Source organism: Cebus imitator, unplaced genomic scaffold (genome assembly GCF_001604975.1).
Source record: "Cebus imitator isolate Cc_AM_T3 unplaced genomic scaffold, Cebus_imitator-1.0 Scaffold261, whole genome shotgun sequence".
NCBI lineage: Eukaryota > Metazoa > Chordata > Mammalia > Primates > Cebidae > Cebus > Cebus imitator.
The window spans coordinates 2171401-2187513 of NW_016107576.1; the positions used below are offsets into that span (position 1 = coordinate 2171401).

The 16113-nt window shown below is 36.2% G+C and overlaps 1 protein-coding gene across 5 annotated transcripts in view; it reads right to left on the reverse strand.

Moving 5' to 3' along the window:
- The window catches only part of COL24A1 (collagen type XXIV alpha 1 chain), a 376867-nt gene that overhangs the window by 56152 nt on the left and 304602 nt on the right, over nucleotides 1-16113 (reverse strand). The window lies entirely within an intron of this gene.

Below are 16113 nucleotides of genomic sequence, written 5' to 3' on the forward strand. Positions count from 1 at the left end.
AAAAAAAAAAAAAAAGACAAATGGAAAGATGTCCTTATCCTCCATTGAAAATATTTCAAGGAACTTGCTAGTATTTACAAATGGCCTTATTTCCTCTTAAGTAGTTTTTCTATTACCACAGTAGGTTTGAGAAATATTTCTCTTAGAAATCACTTTCGTTAGTTCCCAGTTAGCCATTGCTACCTTATTTCACTGAACAACAGAATGATTCCTTATAAAGCATTATAACTCTAATTCCATATCAAAGATTCTACAGAGAGCAGAGACATTTATAGAAAATATTACCATGTGTATAAATACCAACAGCATGTGCAAACCTTGAAGTTACAAAGAGATCCTCAAGAAACAGTTATTTTAATTTTGATGGATACAAAACATTTCAACACTTATGATATCCTAATATCCTAAGTATGCATGTAAAATTTGCCTCACTTGTTCTGTGAAAATGCTGAAAAGTAGCAGATGATGACTTATCATCTGGTAGCTAATTGCTTACTAATCGCAATATTAGCATTCAACTTCATGACCCTAGGAGGTATACTGGAGCCGTATCTAACATAACTGTAATTCATTTGTTTCTTTCAAAGCACAATCAGCTTTCTGTACCAGTCATACATAAAGGGACAGGATCTGTTCTGTGGCTCAGGACTGGTTTTTTTTTTTTTTTTTTTTTTTTTTTTTTTTAATGGTTCCCAATTAGAGTAACTTAGGAAGTGGAGCTAGAATATGCAGGTTTTGTTGCCTAATTCATACTCAGATTTTCCCTTCTCTTGACTATGTCTTCGACTTCTCCATATCTGCTAGGTCTTTCTGATGAACATGTAAATGTGGTCAGGATTCTCTCATTTAAAAATAACTTTTTACTTTAAGTTTATTGTCTGGTCATTGCCCTATTTTCTCCTGCAGAACCAAACTTCTCCATTAAGTGGTTTGAATGTCCTGATTTTCTCACTGTTCACTCTCTCCTCAAGAACTCCAATCCTACTCCTTCCCCCAACCTGACAAGATTCCTTGCTAAAGGTACTATGACCTCCATTTATTAAAATACATGGTCATAATTTCACTTTATTAGATCTATGTACTAGTGAGAGTCTTTACTTGCAAATACCAGAAACTAATTCTGGATAACAACGGCAGAAAAGACATTGAAAACACATTTGGTAGCTCATATAGTCACAAGTAAACCTGGAGAATCAGGTTTGGAAATGGGCAGAATTAAAGTGATGTCAGGAAGCCAGAATTTGGACACTATAGCATGTACTACATCTGCTGCTAGACATTGAACACTATTACTGATGCCGCTGTCATCCCTGGAAACTGGGAGCTGCTGATGTTACTGCCACTGCCACCAGAACAGATTCTCCACTGTCTCCGCCTCTGTGTATCACTAACTCCCCATATGAAGGTGAATATAACTAATTGATCAGGCCTAGGTCAGAGCATACATCCTTGCTTCAAGTGACAAACCCCCACAAAAAACCCACAAAATTATTAATACAAGTGTCAAACACAGTTTTTCAAGATTATTAGATATGTTGACGACATTCTCCTTTTTGAAATATGCTTTCTTAAATCTCCATGACATCGCATTCATTTTTTCTTACCTATTATAATCATGCCTTTCAGTCTTTTTCCTCCTTTATCTGACTTTTAAATGTTAGAGTTCCTCACAGCTTGGTTATGGACCTCCTTCCCATTGTTTATTTAACAAAATTTGTGTTTGTTTTCTTTCATTTGCTCCCCAGATCCATTTACCCCCACCTTCTCTATCTTGCAACTTGTCCTGGAAATCTGACTTTCAATGGACTGCATCACTGGGATTCTCTTGCCCTCTGGCTTCCAGTTGGGATTGGCCAATGTGATGCACCACTAGGATACTGAAAAGTGAGAGGAGAGAAAAGGAATATATTTATTTCTCCCATTTCCTCCAGTCTTTGGCATTCTGTCAGTGGCCAGATTAATCTCAACTATAGCTCCTGTCAGATACCTCTTTTCCAAGTTTCTGATCTCAACTTGATTCTAATAATATCATTTCTTCCCTTTACCCTTTCAGCTGTAAGGACAGTAATGACTTCCTACTGTTGATAGTCTCTGGGTTTCCCTGCACCCTTTGTTGACTCTTTTCACCCTGTCTACATTTCTGCAGGTAGTTTCCTCAAAATTCCAATTGAGCATCTGCTTCCTAACAGGACTCTGACGGAAACATTATGTATATGCTGATGACTCTCAAATTTATATGTGACATCCTTTCTCAGCTCCAGGTGAGAATATTTAATTGCTGACTTAATATCTCCACTTGCATGTCATAATCTTGCCCATAAAATTTAGGCCTCCTGGCTGAGGCAGAGAATTGCTTGAATCCGGGAGGCGGAGGTTGCAGTGAGCCGAGATCACGCCACTGCACTCCAGCCTGGTGCCTGGCGAGAGAGCGAGACTCTGTCTCAAAAAAAAAAAAAAAAAAAAAAATTAGGTCTCCTATATAATATTTGCTTTTTCAGTGATGGGCAGGCATCACAAGGTATTAAGTTGGAAACCTGTGCAAGTTAGAAATTTTGAAGTCACCCTTGCTATCTCCCTCTCCCTTATGTCTCACAATCAAATGTCAAGTCCTATTAAAGCCACGTCCTAAATACTGCCTAAATCCATCCACTTCTATACATTTACACTTCATCAGTCTAGTTCAAACCAAGAACACCTGTAGCCTGGAGTACTGCAATAAATAGTCTCATTAGTCTCCTGCATCTTGTCTTGCCACCTTCTAATCAATTTACTATATTGAAGCCAGAGGGAATCCATTACAAATATAAAATCAGATAACGTCTCTCCTGATCTTAAACCTCAATGGAGTCTACTCTCTTTAGATAATGCTCAATTACCTTAATATGTCCTTCAATAGCCTCCATGATATGGTAATTGCATACCTCAACAGCATCAAACCATATTACTCTACATCTTGCTCACCAAACTTTAGTCATATTTGTCTTTGATTTTTTTTTCTTTCTTTTTTTGCTAACTAGAATAACTAGTTTACTTTTTTTGATTCTTTAAGCATATCCTGTTCTTCCTAGCTTTGTATATGCTGTTGTCTCTGCCTAAAATGTTTCTTTCCTGCTTTTCCACCTACAATTATTATTCCCAATTTACTAACTCCAGTTATCTTTCAGTGTCATCTCTCTCCTCCTCCCCATTCATATAACATATGAATATATATATATATGTAGACAAGATATTTATCTCTATATATCCATTTCACTGAGTATAACTGACATGAAGTAAACTTCAAAGTATATAATTTGATAAACTGGCATAATAAATACACCTATTAAACCATCACCACTATCAAGATAACATATTCACTACCCCTAGAAGTTTTTCCTATTCTTTTGTAAGCCCTCCTTTCCACACCTCCCACATGCACTCCTATCTCCTGAAAACCCCTGATTTGCTTTTTGCCAGTACATATTACTTTGAGATTTCTAGAATTTTATGTAAGTGGAACCAAACAGCATGTATCCTTTGTCTGTTTTTTTCCCCTACTCGTATAATTACTCTGAGATTCATCCATGCTGTGGTATGTATATCATTCTTTTTTTACTAAGACTAACATTTAATTGCACACATGTACTAGAATTTATTTAGCCATTCACTTTTTGATGGATGTTTGATTTGTTTCCAGTTTTGGGCTATTACAAAGAAAGCTGCTATGACCATTCATGTGCAAGTTTTTGTGTGAATGTATGCTTTCATTTATCTTGTCTAGGAATAGAATGGCTGGGTTATATGTTAGAAATATATTTAACATTTTTAGATATTACCAATATATAAGATAACTGATATCTTAACAATATAGAGGCAAGGTGCAGTGGCTAACGCCTGCAATCTTAGCACCTTGAGGGGCCCAGGTAGGTGGATTATAAGGTCAGGAGTTAGAGACCAGCCTGGCCAACATAGTGACCTGGTCTCTACTAAAAATTTTAGCTGTGCGTGGTGGCATGCACCTGTAATCCTAGCTACTTGGAGGCTGAGGCAGGAGAATCACTTGAATTCAGGTGGTGGAGGTTGTAGTGAGCTGAGATCCTGCCACTGCACTCCAGCCTGGGTGACAGAGCAAAACTCCATCTCAAAAAAAAAAAAACCAAAAAACAATATAGTCTTATGATCCAATAAATAGTATATAAACTGTTTATTTAGGACTTCTGTAATTTCCCTCAGTGATATTTTATAGTTTTTAGAATATAGGTATGAGTCTTTTTTTTGGTCAGAATTACCCCTAATATTTCACACTCTGACACTACTGTAAATAGCACTGCTTTCAAATTTTCAAATTTTCAATTTCTGATTGTTAATTGATAGTACATAGAAATACAATTAATTTTTGTATATTAATCTTCCATCTTGCAACTTTGCTAAACTCAGTTTTCTGTAGATTTTGAATATTCTATGTAGATAATCATGTTGTCTGCAAATAAAGACAGTTTTACTTCTATTCCAAACTAGACATCTTTTATTTCTTATTATTACACTGGCTAGAACCTCACTGAATTGACTCAAATTTCCAGTACAATATTGAACATGTCATATAAATATGAGGGGGTAATATTCATATTCAAGACATCAGAAGGTTTGCCTCACAAAGACCTATATTAAAATAATTTTTGGAGAAAACATTGAAATAACAGAAACAAATTCAGGAGATTCTGCAAAGGAGAAAGTAATGGTTATCAAATAGCCTTATTAAGTTTACTATTTAAAAAAGAGGCTAGAAATAACAGAAATAAAAAGAAAGTAAATGCATAAAGACTAAAAGTAAAAAATTGAGGCAAAATACAAACATGATGAAGGAGAGGGGTGGTCTATAAAAACAAAGGGACATGAGAATATGTGAAAGTATTTGTTTTGTTGGAGGGAAGATACAGATAGTGATAAACAAATAAATAGATTTAAATAAATACACATTTGGTTATTACGTTCAGCACAACTGCACAAAAGGAACAACAAAAGAAGTAATTTTTAAGCCAGCAGCAGACACTTTGGTCATCCAAAGGAAATTAGGAAATAAGAAGAAAAAAAGGATAGGACAGGTGTATTAGTCCATTTTCATGCTGCTGATAATGACATACCTGAGACTGAACAATTTACAAAAGAAAGAGGTTTATTACAGTTCCACATGGTTAGGGAGACAAGAAGAGAGCTGGTACAGGGTAACTCCCATTTTTAAAGCCATCAGATCTCGTGAGACCCATTTACTATCACGGGGATAGCATAATTCACTCATCTCCTACTAGGTCCCTCCCGTGACACGTCGGAATTATGGGAGCTACAAGATGAGATTTGGGTGGGAATACAGAGCCAAACCATATCAACAGCTCAAAGGAGATACAGATTTCAGATAGCAAATATTCTTTTTTTTTTTTTTTTTTTTTAGGATCTTGTTTTGTTACCCAGCCTGGAGTGCAGTGGCATGATCATACTTCACTGTAGCCTCTAACTCCTGGGTTCAAGCAATCCAATTGGACTGAAGCAATCCAATGCTTCAGTCTCTTGAGTAACTTCAGGCACATGCTACAATGTTTTGTAGAGATAGGGTCTTGCTATATTGCCCAGGTTGGTCTTGAACTCCGGGCCTCAAGAGGTCCTCCTGCCTTGGTCTCCCAAAGAGCCAGGGATTACAGGTATGAGCCATTGCACCTACGTGGCAAATTAGATGCATTCCCTCTAACATCTGCAGCAGTAGAAGAATTTGCACGATTGCTGCTATTGTTTAATATAATATTCAAGGTTACTTGCAACTTATGTGGAAAGAAAAATAAATGAATCTAAGGAAAGAGATAAATCTGCCATTATTTGAAGATGATATTATCTACCTAAAAGCCCAATAGAATCATAACAGTAAATTATTCAAAATAAAAAATTCAGCCATATTAGACTATAACTGATAGAAATCAGTAGTGTTTATTTAAATAAGTAATAACTACCTAGAAAATAGAATAAAAATAAGAATATACAAAGCCTTTATTGAGTAGCAATACTGCCAATTTATAAAGACAAACAACATGGAGTTTTAGACCACCTTTGTAGTTAGTGACTGTGGAAATTACTTAATCTCTCAGTGCCTCAATTTCTGCATCTATAAAATAAGAAGTAAAATTATGCCTACCTCATAGGGTTGTAAGGATTAAACTTGCTAATACATTAAAACACTTAGGTTACCTGGCATGTTCTAAGTATTGTATGAATTTTGCCATTACTATTATGAAGAAATTCTGTAAGAAAATGATAGAAATAGGTATTTCCTGCTTTTATATTAGATAACTAAAATTATAAGATACAAATTTTCTCCAAAGAAATCTATAAATTCAAGTCAAATCTAACAACAATTCCAGTTTTTGTTTTATTTTTAGAGAAACTCAACAAAGTGAATCTCAAATTATGTGGAATAAAAGTCTGTAACTAGCTAATCAACCTTAAGAAAAGAGGTTTAAATAAAGAGGACTTGCCCACTACATGTAAGAACATACTACAGAACTATGGTAATAAGAATAGTGTGATGGTACAAATAGAGCAGAGGTCAGCCAACGTTTTCTGTAAGAGGGCCAGACAGTAAATTTGTTAGACTTTGCGGGCCATACGGTCTCTGTGTGAACTATTCAAGTCTGCTGTTGTAGTGTAAAAGTAGCCATATGTAAATAAATTTCTGTTGCTGTGTCCCAATAAAATAATTTATAAATAACCAAAATTCAAATTTCATGTTTTTCACAAAACATTCTTCTTTTGATTTTTACTTTCTACCATTAAAAAATGTAAAAACCATTTTTAGCTCATGGGCCATATAAAAAGAACAGGCTGATTTGTTCACCAAATGTGATTTGCTAATACTGGAATGGACTGCTGATATTGACTCAAGCATAAATGAGAATTTTTAAACAAGTTGGCTGGATTTTATATGTTTGCCTTTTGAAATCCAATCTCTATCCTACTCTACGACCCAGCAGGCTCCTTTACTCTAGCTGTTGGTCAGTGCCTTACCAAACGGGTATGAACAGGAATAAAGTCTCCTGTAGTCACAAGGCAGTTATGACTGAGGACCCAACCCACTGTAAGGCTTGCAGAATTTGCATATTAATACATCTTCACTAGCTAGATTCTATGCTAAGATAAGAGCACTGGTAAAGAAAGAGTAGAACCCCAAGACAAGAAATGGGGACATTTGAACAGACATGGGCAAGACTAAGAACTCTGAACCTCTAATCCCTCTCAATCTTCCTTGCTTGTCGAGGTAGCCCCTACTCAAGTGCCTGGGAACACCATTAATAGTCCAGTAGATTGGCAATTTGAAGCCTGGACTCAATTGTGGCCTATAGTCAATGAGGTTGAAATGCTACAGCTTCCTTCATAATAGAAAGGTATTCAAAAGCTCAGGAAGATGAAAATGTGGAAATGATTCTTACTGCAATCTGATCAGCTAGCCTCTAACCACAGCCCCTGGAAGGGCCCAAAGAACATTCTTTACCACATAGTTAAGAAATATCATTGGAATTAGGTTCTCTGATATATATGGGAACACTGGAATCCCTGAGTGGTAGAATCCAGGTTACAGTGCTTCGCCATCAGAGAGAAGGTAGGAGCATTATCACAATAAGCTATAAGGATGGACTGGAATCAGACTGTTTTGACCTGCAAAGATCTGTGGAGATGGTTAATTGAACACAGGAGCCATAGGAACTGAATATATCATAGTGTACTAGAATATATTAACATATAGGTAGAAAAATTGTAGGTCTTATAGACATAAATTTTACTTAAGCCCCTGTGCTTGGGATTCATGAATTCTCACTCAGTTCTCAGTCTCAAGCCAGTTCCTAGATCAGAATCCCCTGATTGAGAAGAAGGTAGGTTCTTTTTGAGAAAAAACACTGGAATGTGGTCAGAGGTGTATGTTATAACTCATCCCCTAAGTATTCTTAAGAGAGACCTATGGTCATTTACTTGGTGACTGAACACTGGGAAAAGACAAATTCCAAGCCTTTCTACAGCTGTTAAGATACTAGCTATAACCTGATGACAATCCCTGGAAATAAAAAAGAAATATTATTAGGGCACTCTGGTCAGAATGGAAGCTTATGAGGGCCAAGTGATAAATGGAGTTTTGATCCAATTTCTTTTCCAAGTGGGCCCAGTAAGGACTGTAAGCTCAGCTTTTTTTCTTACCTCCAATCTCAGAGCATAGTGGAACTTCCTAACTTATAAAGCCTACTATTTTGGTATGATGGGAAGATACAAATGAATGTTCCTACAACTGTCCCTTCCTGTCCCCTTTATTATTTATTACATTAATAAATCTAATGTAATAATACATTCTTGTGAAAAACTATACATTTTACTCCCATTCCTGTGGAAAATTGTACGTATTATTGCTGTAAAGACCTGAAAGATACAGGAGTAGTAATTCATACTATATTCCATATCCATTTAACTCATGTGTTTGGCTATAGCAAACAACAGATAAACCTTGAAGAAACTGGTAGTGTTTTACAAACTTAATGGGTTGGGAGATGATGCCAATTACAGCTGAAGGTTCTGATATGGTATCTTTATTAAACAATATAGCCACTGGCAAGAGCAGCTACTAACCTGGCAAAAATATTTCCTATCTGCATTCTTATCAGTAAAGATAATCAGAAGCAGTTTTCTTGTCTTCATGTGTCAAGAAAAGCAGTATCCCTTCCCTGTCTTACCTTGTGCTACGCAACTCAATTTGCTTCTCTGTCACAAAACAGACTAAGCAGATATCTTTATAGTCTGGATAACTCACAAAATATCATTCGGGTCTATTAAACTAGACTTGGAGAGTAGAAAAGAACAAGCACCCTAAAGGTGTACCAGAGGATAGAATTTAAAAGTTCAGGGGCCTGATAAATGGGCCTAATGGGTTCTTCCTGCCTATTGCACAGACAAAAATAAATTCATTGAGACTACAGCACTGTGGTAGAGTTTAATTGATGCAAGGCTGGCCCACATGGGAGAACTGGAGTGTTCATTCAAATCAATCTCCCTGACGGCTTAAAGGTTAGGGTTTTAATAGACAATTTGGTGGGCAGGCAGCTAGGGAATTGGTGCTGCTGATGGGTTGGGGAAATCACAGGAGTGTGGAAAACTGTCCTTGTGTGCTGAGTTTCCCTCTGGATGGGGACACAGGATCAGTTGAGTCAGGTTTCAGGAGTCTGGTGGAGTCAGTCAAAAAGATATCTCAGAAAAACCAGTTTTAGGTTCTATAATAGTGATATTATTTATAGAAGCAATTGGGGAAGTCACAAATCTTGTGACCTCTGGCCATATAACTCCTGAGCAGTTGGGATTATAGAAACTATACCTATTTTGTAATCTCTGGCCATATGACTCCCGAGCAGCAAGGAATTATAGAAACTATGCCTACGTCTTAGTGGAGCTCAGGTCTCTCCCATAATCCTATTCTTGTGGGCTTTAATTAGTTGTACATAGGCAGTTTTCATTCCCTGAGCAAGGAAGGGGATACTTTTAAGGTGGGACTATTGTCATCCTTGCTTTCAAGTTAAACTATAAATTATTCCCAAAGTTAGCTTGGCCTTGATCAAGGACAGCTTGGAGGTCGGAAGCAAGATCCTCTGACTGCCATAATGTTGAAAAGGCAGTTTCATGGGTGAAGTTCCAGGAATAATGATTTGGGGGCACATCAGGATACCTCCTCTAAAGTAGAGATAAAAGTTGTACTTTGCACTGACTGACCATCACAATAAAAGAGATATAGTTCTGGTGAGCCTCTGTGACTTTGGAGTCAACTTATACCAGATTCGGGTGTTTTGCTCTAATCCATTTTCTGAGCAACCTGTAAGGATGCTGGTTTTTTTAAATTGTGGAGATATATATACAATCATTTAATATATAAATATATATGCTTATATCTATTAAAGAAATACATATATATTAAAAAATCATTTTAAACATTATTAGGTATGCATTTCAGTGGCACTAGTACATTTACATTGCTGTACAACTGTCACTACCATTTATCTACAGAACTTTTTATTTTCCTGAACTGAAACTCTACACTCATTAAACAATAACTCTCCATCACCCCTTCCACCAAACCCTGGCAGCCCCATTCTACTTTCTGTCTCTCTGAATTTGATTATTCTAGGTGAGGTAGGAGGTCAGCAGGACTTGTTTTCCAAGCACTGGTTATGACCCTGGTGATCAAAACAGGATCTGGTTAAAATAGGGTACAGTAAAGAAACTGAGCAAAACCAGCTTAAACCAAAATAGTGAAAAAAGTGAATTCTAGTTGCCCTCAGTGCTCATTATACACTAATTATAAATTATTAGCATGCTAAAAGACACTCCTACCAGCACCATGATAGTTGAAAAATGCCATGTCAATACTTGGAAGTTACCTTCAATGGTTTAAGAGCAGAGGGAAGCCCTTGCTTGGTTCTGGGAATGCCCCATCCCCTTTTTAGAAAATTCATGAATAACCTGTTCCTTATTTAGCATATAATTAAGGAATAGCTATAAAGCAAGCTAGCCAGCAATCTATGAGGGATACTCTGCTTATGAGTTAGCCCTGCTCTATCTATGCAAGAGCTATTTTCCTATACTCTGTGGCTCTGAGAAACTTGCTTTGTAATATAGTTTGGATATCTGTCCCTGCCCAAATCTCATGTTGAATCGTAATCCCTAAAGCAGGAGGTGGGGCCCGGGGGGGAGTTGTTTGGATCATGGGGTTGGATCCCTCATGGCTTGGTGCTGTTTTTATGATAGTGAGTTCTCACAATATGTGGTTATTTAAAAATGCATGGCAACACCCCTTCCACTCTCACTCTTTCTCTCTCTCTCTTGCTTGTTCCTACATTCACCATGTGATGTGTCTGCCCCCACTTCACCTTCTAGCCTCCCTAAAAGCTGAATAGATGCCAGCATCATGCTTCCTGTAAAGCCTGAAGAACTGTAAGTCAATTAAACCTCTGTTCTTTATAAATTACCCAGTCTCAGGTATTTCTTTACAGCAGTGCAAGAATGAACTAATACTCTTTGCCTTCACTTTATTCTGTCAACTCCCTCCTGAATTATTTCCTATATTCCTTGAAGACAAGAACCCTTCCTGACTAAGTCCCTGTTTTGGGGTTTGCCAGTATCATAGATTTCTCATATAAGTGAGATCACAATATTCATCTTTTGTGTCTGATTTGTTTAATTTAGCATAATGTTCTTCAAGTCTCATCCACATTTTAGTGTGTCAGACTTTCATTCCTTTTTAAGGCTGAAAAATATTCCATTGCATGTCACAATTTGTTTATTCATTCAATAATTGATAGACATTTGGGTGGTTTCTACTAACTTGCTATTATGAATAATGCTGCTATGAACATTGTTGTAAAAATATCTTTAATGATGAATATGTTAATTTGATTCACTCTAGTAGTCTTTTTACTATCTATGGGTATCCTATATATTCTTATTGCATATCTTCAATTCATACAATAAAATTTATTTTTAAAAATCTTTTACATCCCTGCTTTCAGTTCTTTTGCATATATACCCAGAAGTGGACTTGCTGGATTACATGGTAATTCAATATTTAATTTTCTGAGGAACTACCATATTGGTTTTTACAGTATTGTGTCATTTTACATTTCCAGCGGTAACGTGACTATGTTCTAATTTCTCTGACATCTTGCCAACACTTGTTATTTTCTGTTTTTGTTTGTTTTTTTTTTTTGTCTTATAATAGCATCCTAACATGTGTGATGTGATATCTCATTTTGGTTTTGATTTGTATTTCCCTAATGGTAGTGATGCTGTACATCTTTCCATGGGATTACTGATCACTTACAAATCTTCTTTGGAGAAATGTCTATTCATGTCTTTTGCCAGGTTGCTAGTTTTGAGTGCAGCCTGAAGTAAGAAAAGGCTCTGTAGCAGATTCAGGATGTAAATTACAATGCTATTAATATTTGTACCTCATAACTGAGCAACTCTAATTATATCAGAAGGCTCTGTAACTGGTAGAGATGCTATATGGGTCCTTTGATAATCTCCCATAAGAGAAACCCTGCTTATATCTGTAAGATTTTGGAGGTAGGCCATGCCCTCTCTGTCAAATGCAATTTACCATTTGGAATGCAGCTCTGAACTTGCCATGGTTGAAACTGAATGAATGAACCTGAAATGCGAAATGGCTATGTTCTCTGTTTTGCACATTATGAACTGTGTGATAATCTAATCCACTGAACTGCAAAATTGAATGTATACCCCAACATTCTACTCTTAAATCAAAATGGCATATATTGAAACGTGGCCCTAGCAGGTCTAGAAAGCACAGACAAAATGTGTAAGCAGGCAATTCAGATTTCCATGACACCTGTTCCCATTGCTTTGACATTGCTCCTTCAGCTTTCCTAGAGAATTCCCTTTATCAGTTAATGAAGGAAAAAAAAGCTCAGGCCTGATTTATGGATACATCTGCATTGATTGTCAGCATCAGCCAGAAGCGTATAGTTGCAGGCTGCATTACAGCTTGAAAGATGTTAGTAAAGCAAACTCTTTCTAGTAAGTAGAACTTGAGGCAATATAGTTAGAAGGAGAGATGTCTAGAACTGTGGAGCTACACTAATTCAGAGAGCAGTGGATAACAGGTTGGCCAGCTGGCCAGGCACTTGGAAATGATGGGTTTGAAAGACTAATGATAAGGAGGTCTGAGGAAGATAAATTTAGATGAACCTCTCAAAATGGAATCAATATGGAGATAATTATATTCCATGTAAATGTTTAACAGAGAGCATCCTCCATAGAGTAGGCTCTCAATAATCAGGTAAACAAGATGGACCTTGAGTGGATATCAGTCAACATTTTCCCGTAATAATCATAAGATTGCTCAATGGGCCCACTGGCACAAATCCAACTATGTGGACTTTTCTTCACCATGGTTGATCTGGCTACCACCCCTGGTGACGCCAAACCTGCTAAAAGTAGAGGCCAACACTGAGCAATGCTCCCTAGGAGATTAGTTGGAGCTGTAATAGCTGGAATTGTCCTCATAGGAGTAGACACATATTCTAGATACGGATTTGCTATTCTACCAAAAGTTCTTGTGTAGTTGATACATAGCATGAATTATAGTCAGTCAGAAGAGAAAGAGCTGGTATACCTATAGCAATATGAATGTATCTTTAAATCCCAGTTGTAAGTGAAAAAAATAAGATGCAGAATGGCCTAATATCATTTCCATAATTAAAGACAGGCATAAATACCAGTAGTATATTTTTGGAAAAACATATAACAGATAAAAATAGACATTAAAACCTACAAAATAGTGGGCTATCTTAGGGAGACGGCAATGAGAGTGGGGATGAAAGGAAGTCAGCCTAAGAGTAGGTCCATGCAAAAACTGAAGTTTAATAATATGCCATAAAATCATTAATATGATTATCCTAACAACTCTGTACCTAAGGTAAAGGACAAACAGAGGGAGTAGAAAACCCTAAAAATAAAAGAAGCCAAAGTCAAAGGACTTTTTTTTGCCTCCTCTGGCATCCAGGACTCTGGTGGGTGATATAGGTCAAATTACTAGACAATCTCATTCAGGTCTTTGAATCTTGAAAAGTGGCATGAAGAGGCATGACAGTTTAGAAATTATTCATAGCACAGTAGCATTGGCACCGAGATTCCAATGGTGTTGACTGGTGCCAATGTCATTGGTGGCATCCTAACTAGACTACTTCTTGCCTGGGGTGTTCTGTTGTGAGAAATCCTTAATTTCAGACTGTTTTCTGACCCTGGATTTCAAGCTTTTTAGCTGATTCTCTAAGCAACCCAATTTCTATCTTATAATTTGTTTTCTGCTTAGGTTAGCTAGAGTAGATTTTTGTTTAAACCAAACAGGCTTGGCTAATATCCCAAAGTCCTAATTGGGCTCTAGAATGCTAACAGCCTCATTATCTGGCCTTAAGACCCCCTCATTCTTGTGTATTCTAGATAGAGCCAGTGTTTTGATTTCAGAAATGAGCCTTTGCCTACACAGCAAATAAAACTAGTGTGACAGATTCTAGGAATAAGGTTTAGAGTGGCATTGAATGAAATCAACATTTTATCTGTGTTAATTCAGTATTTTTTTGTATTGGCTTTCTCTTAGCCATTGAATTACTGTCCTTTAAGTATTACCTCAATATTGAAGAAAAATGTAGAGTTGTTAGAAAATGTGTATTTTCTTGCTAGAAACAAGCAACAGATAATCAGTGCCATGCTACAATTTTCCTAGATAAAAATGGCATATATTGAGACTAGGCTACCTGGCAGGTCCAGAAAGCACAGACAAAATGTGTAAACAGGCCATTCAGATTTCCACAATATCTGATCTCAAGAGAAAATGGCCCATAATTTTATAATCCATATCAATGTTTTCATTCCACGGAATTTTCAGTCCTTCTTGAGGGACCTCTAGGTATTACATATTGCTATAAAGAAGTTATTTGTCACAATGAACCGTTAAATGACCTAAGTAAAAAGTAATTAATGACATTGATGTGTCACTAATGTTCTGATGAGTATCTCATAAATAGAACAGCTGAAATTTTTCTTAAACTCACATGTAGGATACTGGTTTCTATTATCCACATAGGGAATTAATATTTGGATTAGCAGTATTTTAGCCTGACAACAAATGACTTCCTGATCCTATTAATTAATAAGTTAATTACTAATAATGCATTATTAAATAAATGTATTTACTACTACTGGTACTTACAATTTGCTATTTAGCCTTATAAACTATTGGGTCCATCCACCCCACCTCCATGATTATACTTGTGTATAGCAGCAACAAATATGACATATTTTCACATGTGGTTTTCCTTGTTTGAAATCTCAAAAATCTTACTCAAAGCAATAGGAAAAGATTCACTATAACATTTCCCAGTAAAACTTAATCCACAAAAATATAGACTGTCAGACCAATTCAACGGGTTTTACTGTTGTATTTTAAAAATTTCACAATCTCATTATAAGACTATCACATGGTGAGTCTGGAGATTAGCATCAAGATGGAAGCCCAGTGCATGAACTCCCTTTAAGACTGGGATAGCAAATGAATCTCTTTTAACTAGACTGATACTACTAGCAAAAGTCTATACAATATTTATTTTAATTAAAAATTCAGCCTGGCTAAGTTTTCTAGGCCTTAACCTGATGCTGTGAGGCTCTGATATGTTTCTTCCAAAACAAATAGAAACCATGTTAAGGCTTCCTAGCAGTAGTCATATTTTCAGAGAATCTGACTATATGTTTATTAGTGAAATAATAAGTCATCATTTCATTTTTTTAAACAAATAAGATAACTGATTGTAGTGAAAAAGAATATTAGTTTGTATTTGAGTTTAGGTATAGCACCATTCTAGATTTGAATAAACAACAGGATTGACTTATTACCTAAGAAAAGAACAACAAATCAATAGATAGTCATATCCAAATAGAAATTTAAAAGGTAAGTTTTACTGTATTCTTAAAAGTATGTGTTTATTTCTAATGTTTAAAATAAAAACAACCTGGAATAAAAATGTCTTAATTAGGATGACATTAGGGAAGGAAAGAAGGAAAATAGCTAAGCAAAAACAAAAATATGATTTTTAAATTTCTCATCAAATAAATAAGATAGAAATCTGCATAAAAATAAGAGGGAATTTACATTATCACATTACTTTTTTCCATAATAATCATGGTGGTTGCTCAATGGGCCCACTAGCACAAATCCAACAATGTGGACTTTTCTTCACCAAGGCTGATTTGGCTACCACCCCTGGTGACTGCCAAACCTGCCAAAAGTAGAGGCTAACACTGAGCTCCCAACACAGCAATGCTCCTTAGGGGACCAGTTAGAGCTAGCTGTGATTGTCCTCATAGGAATAGATGCATATTTTAGACATGGATTTGCTATTCTACCAAAAGTTCTTCTGGTAGTTAAAATATAGTTAATATATAGCATGAAGACCTACACATCAGTTAGAAGAGAAACAGCTGATGGACCTATCACAATGAGTGAATTAGATGAACATAGAGAAAATATTCACACAATTCTTGTAAAATACT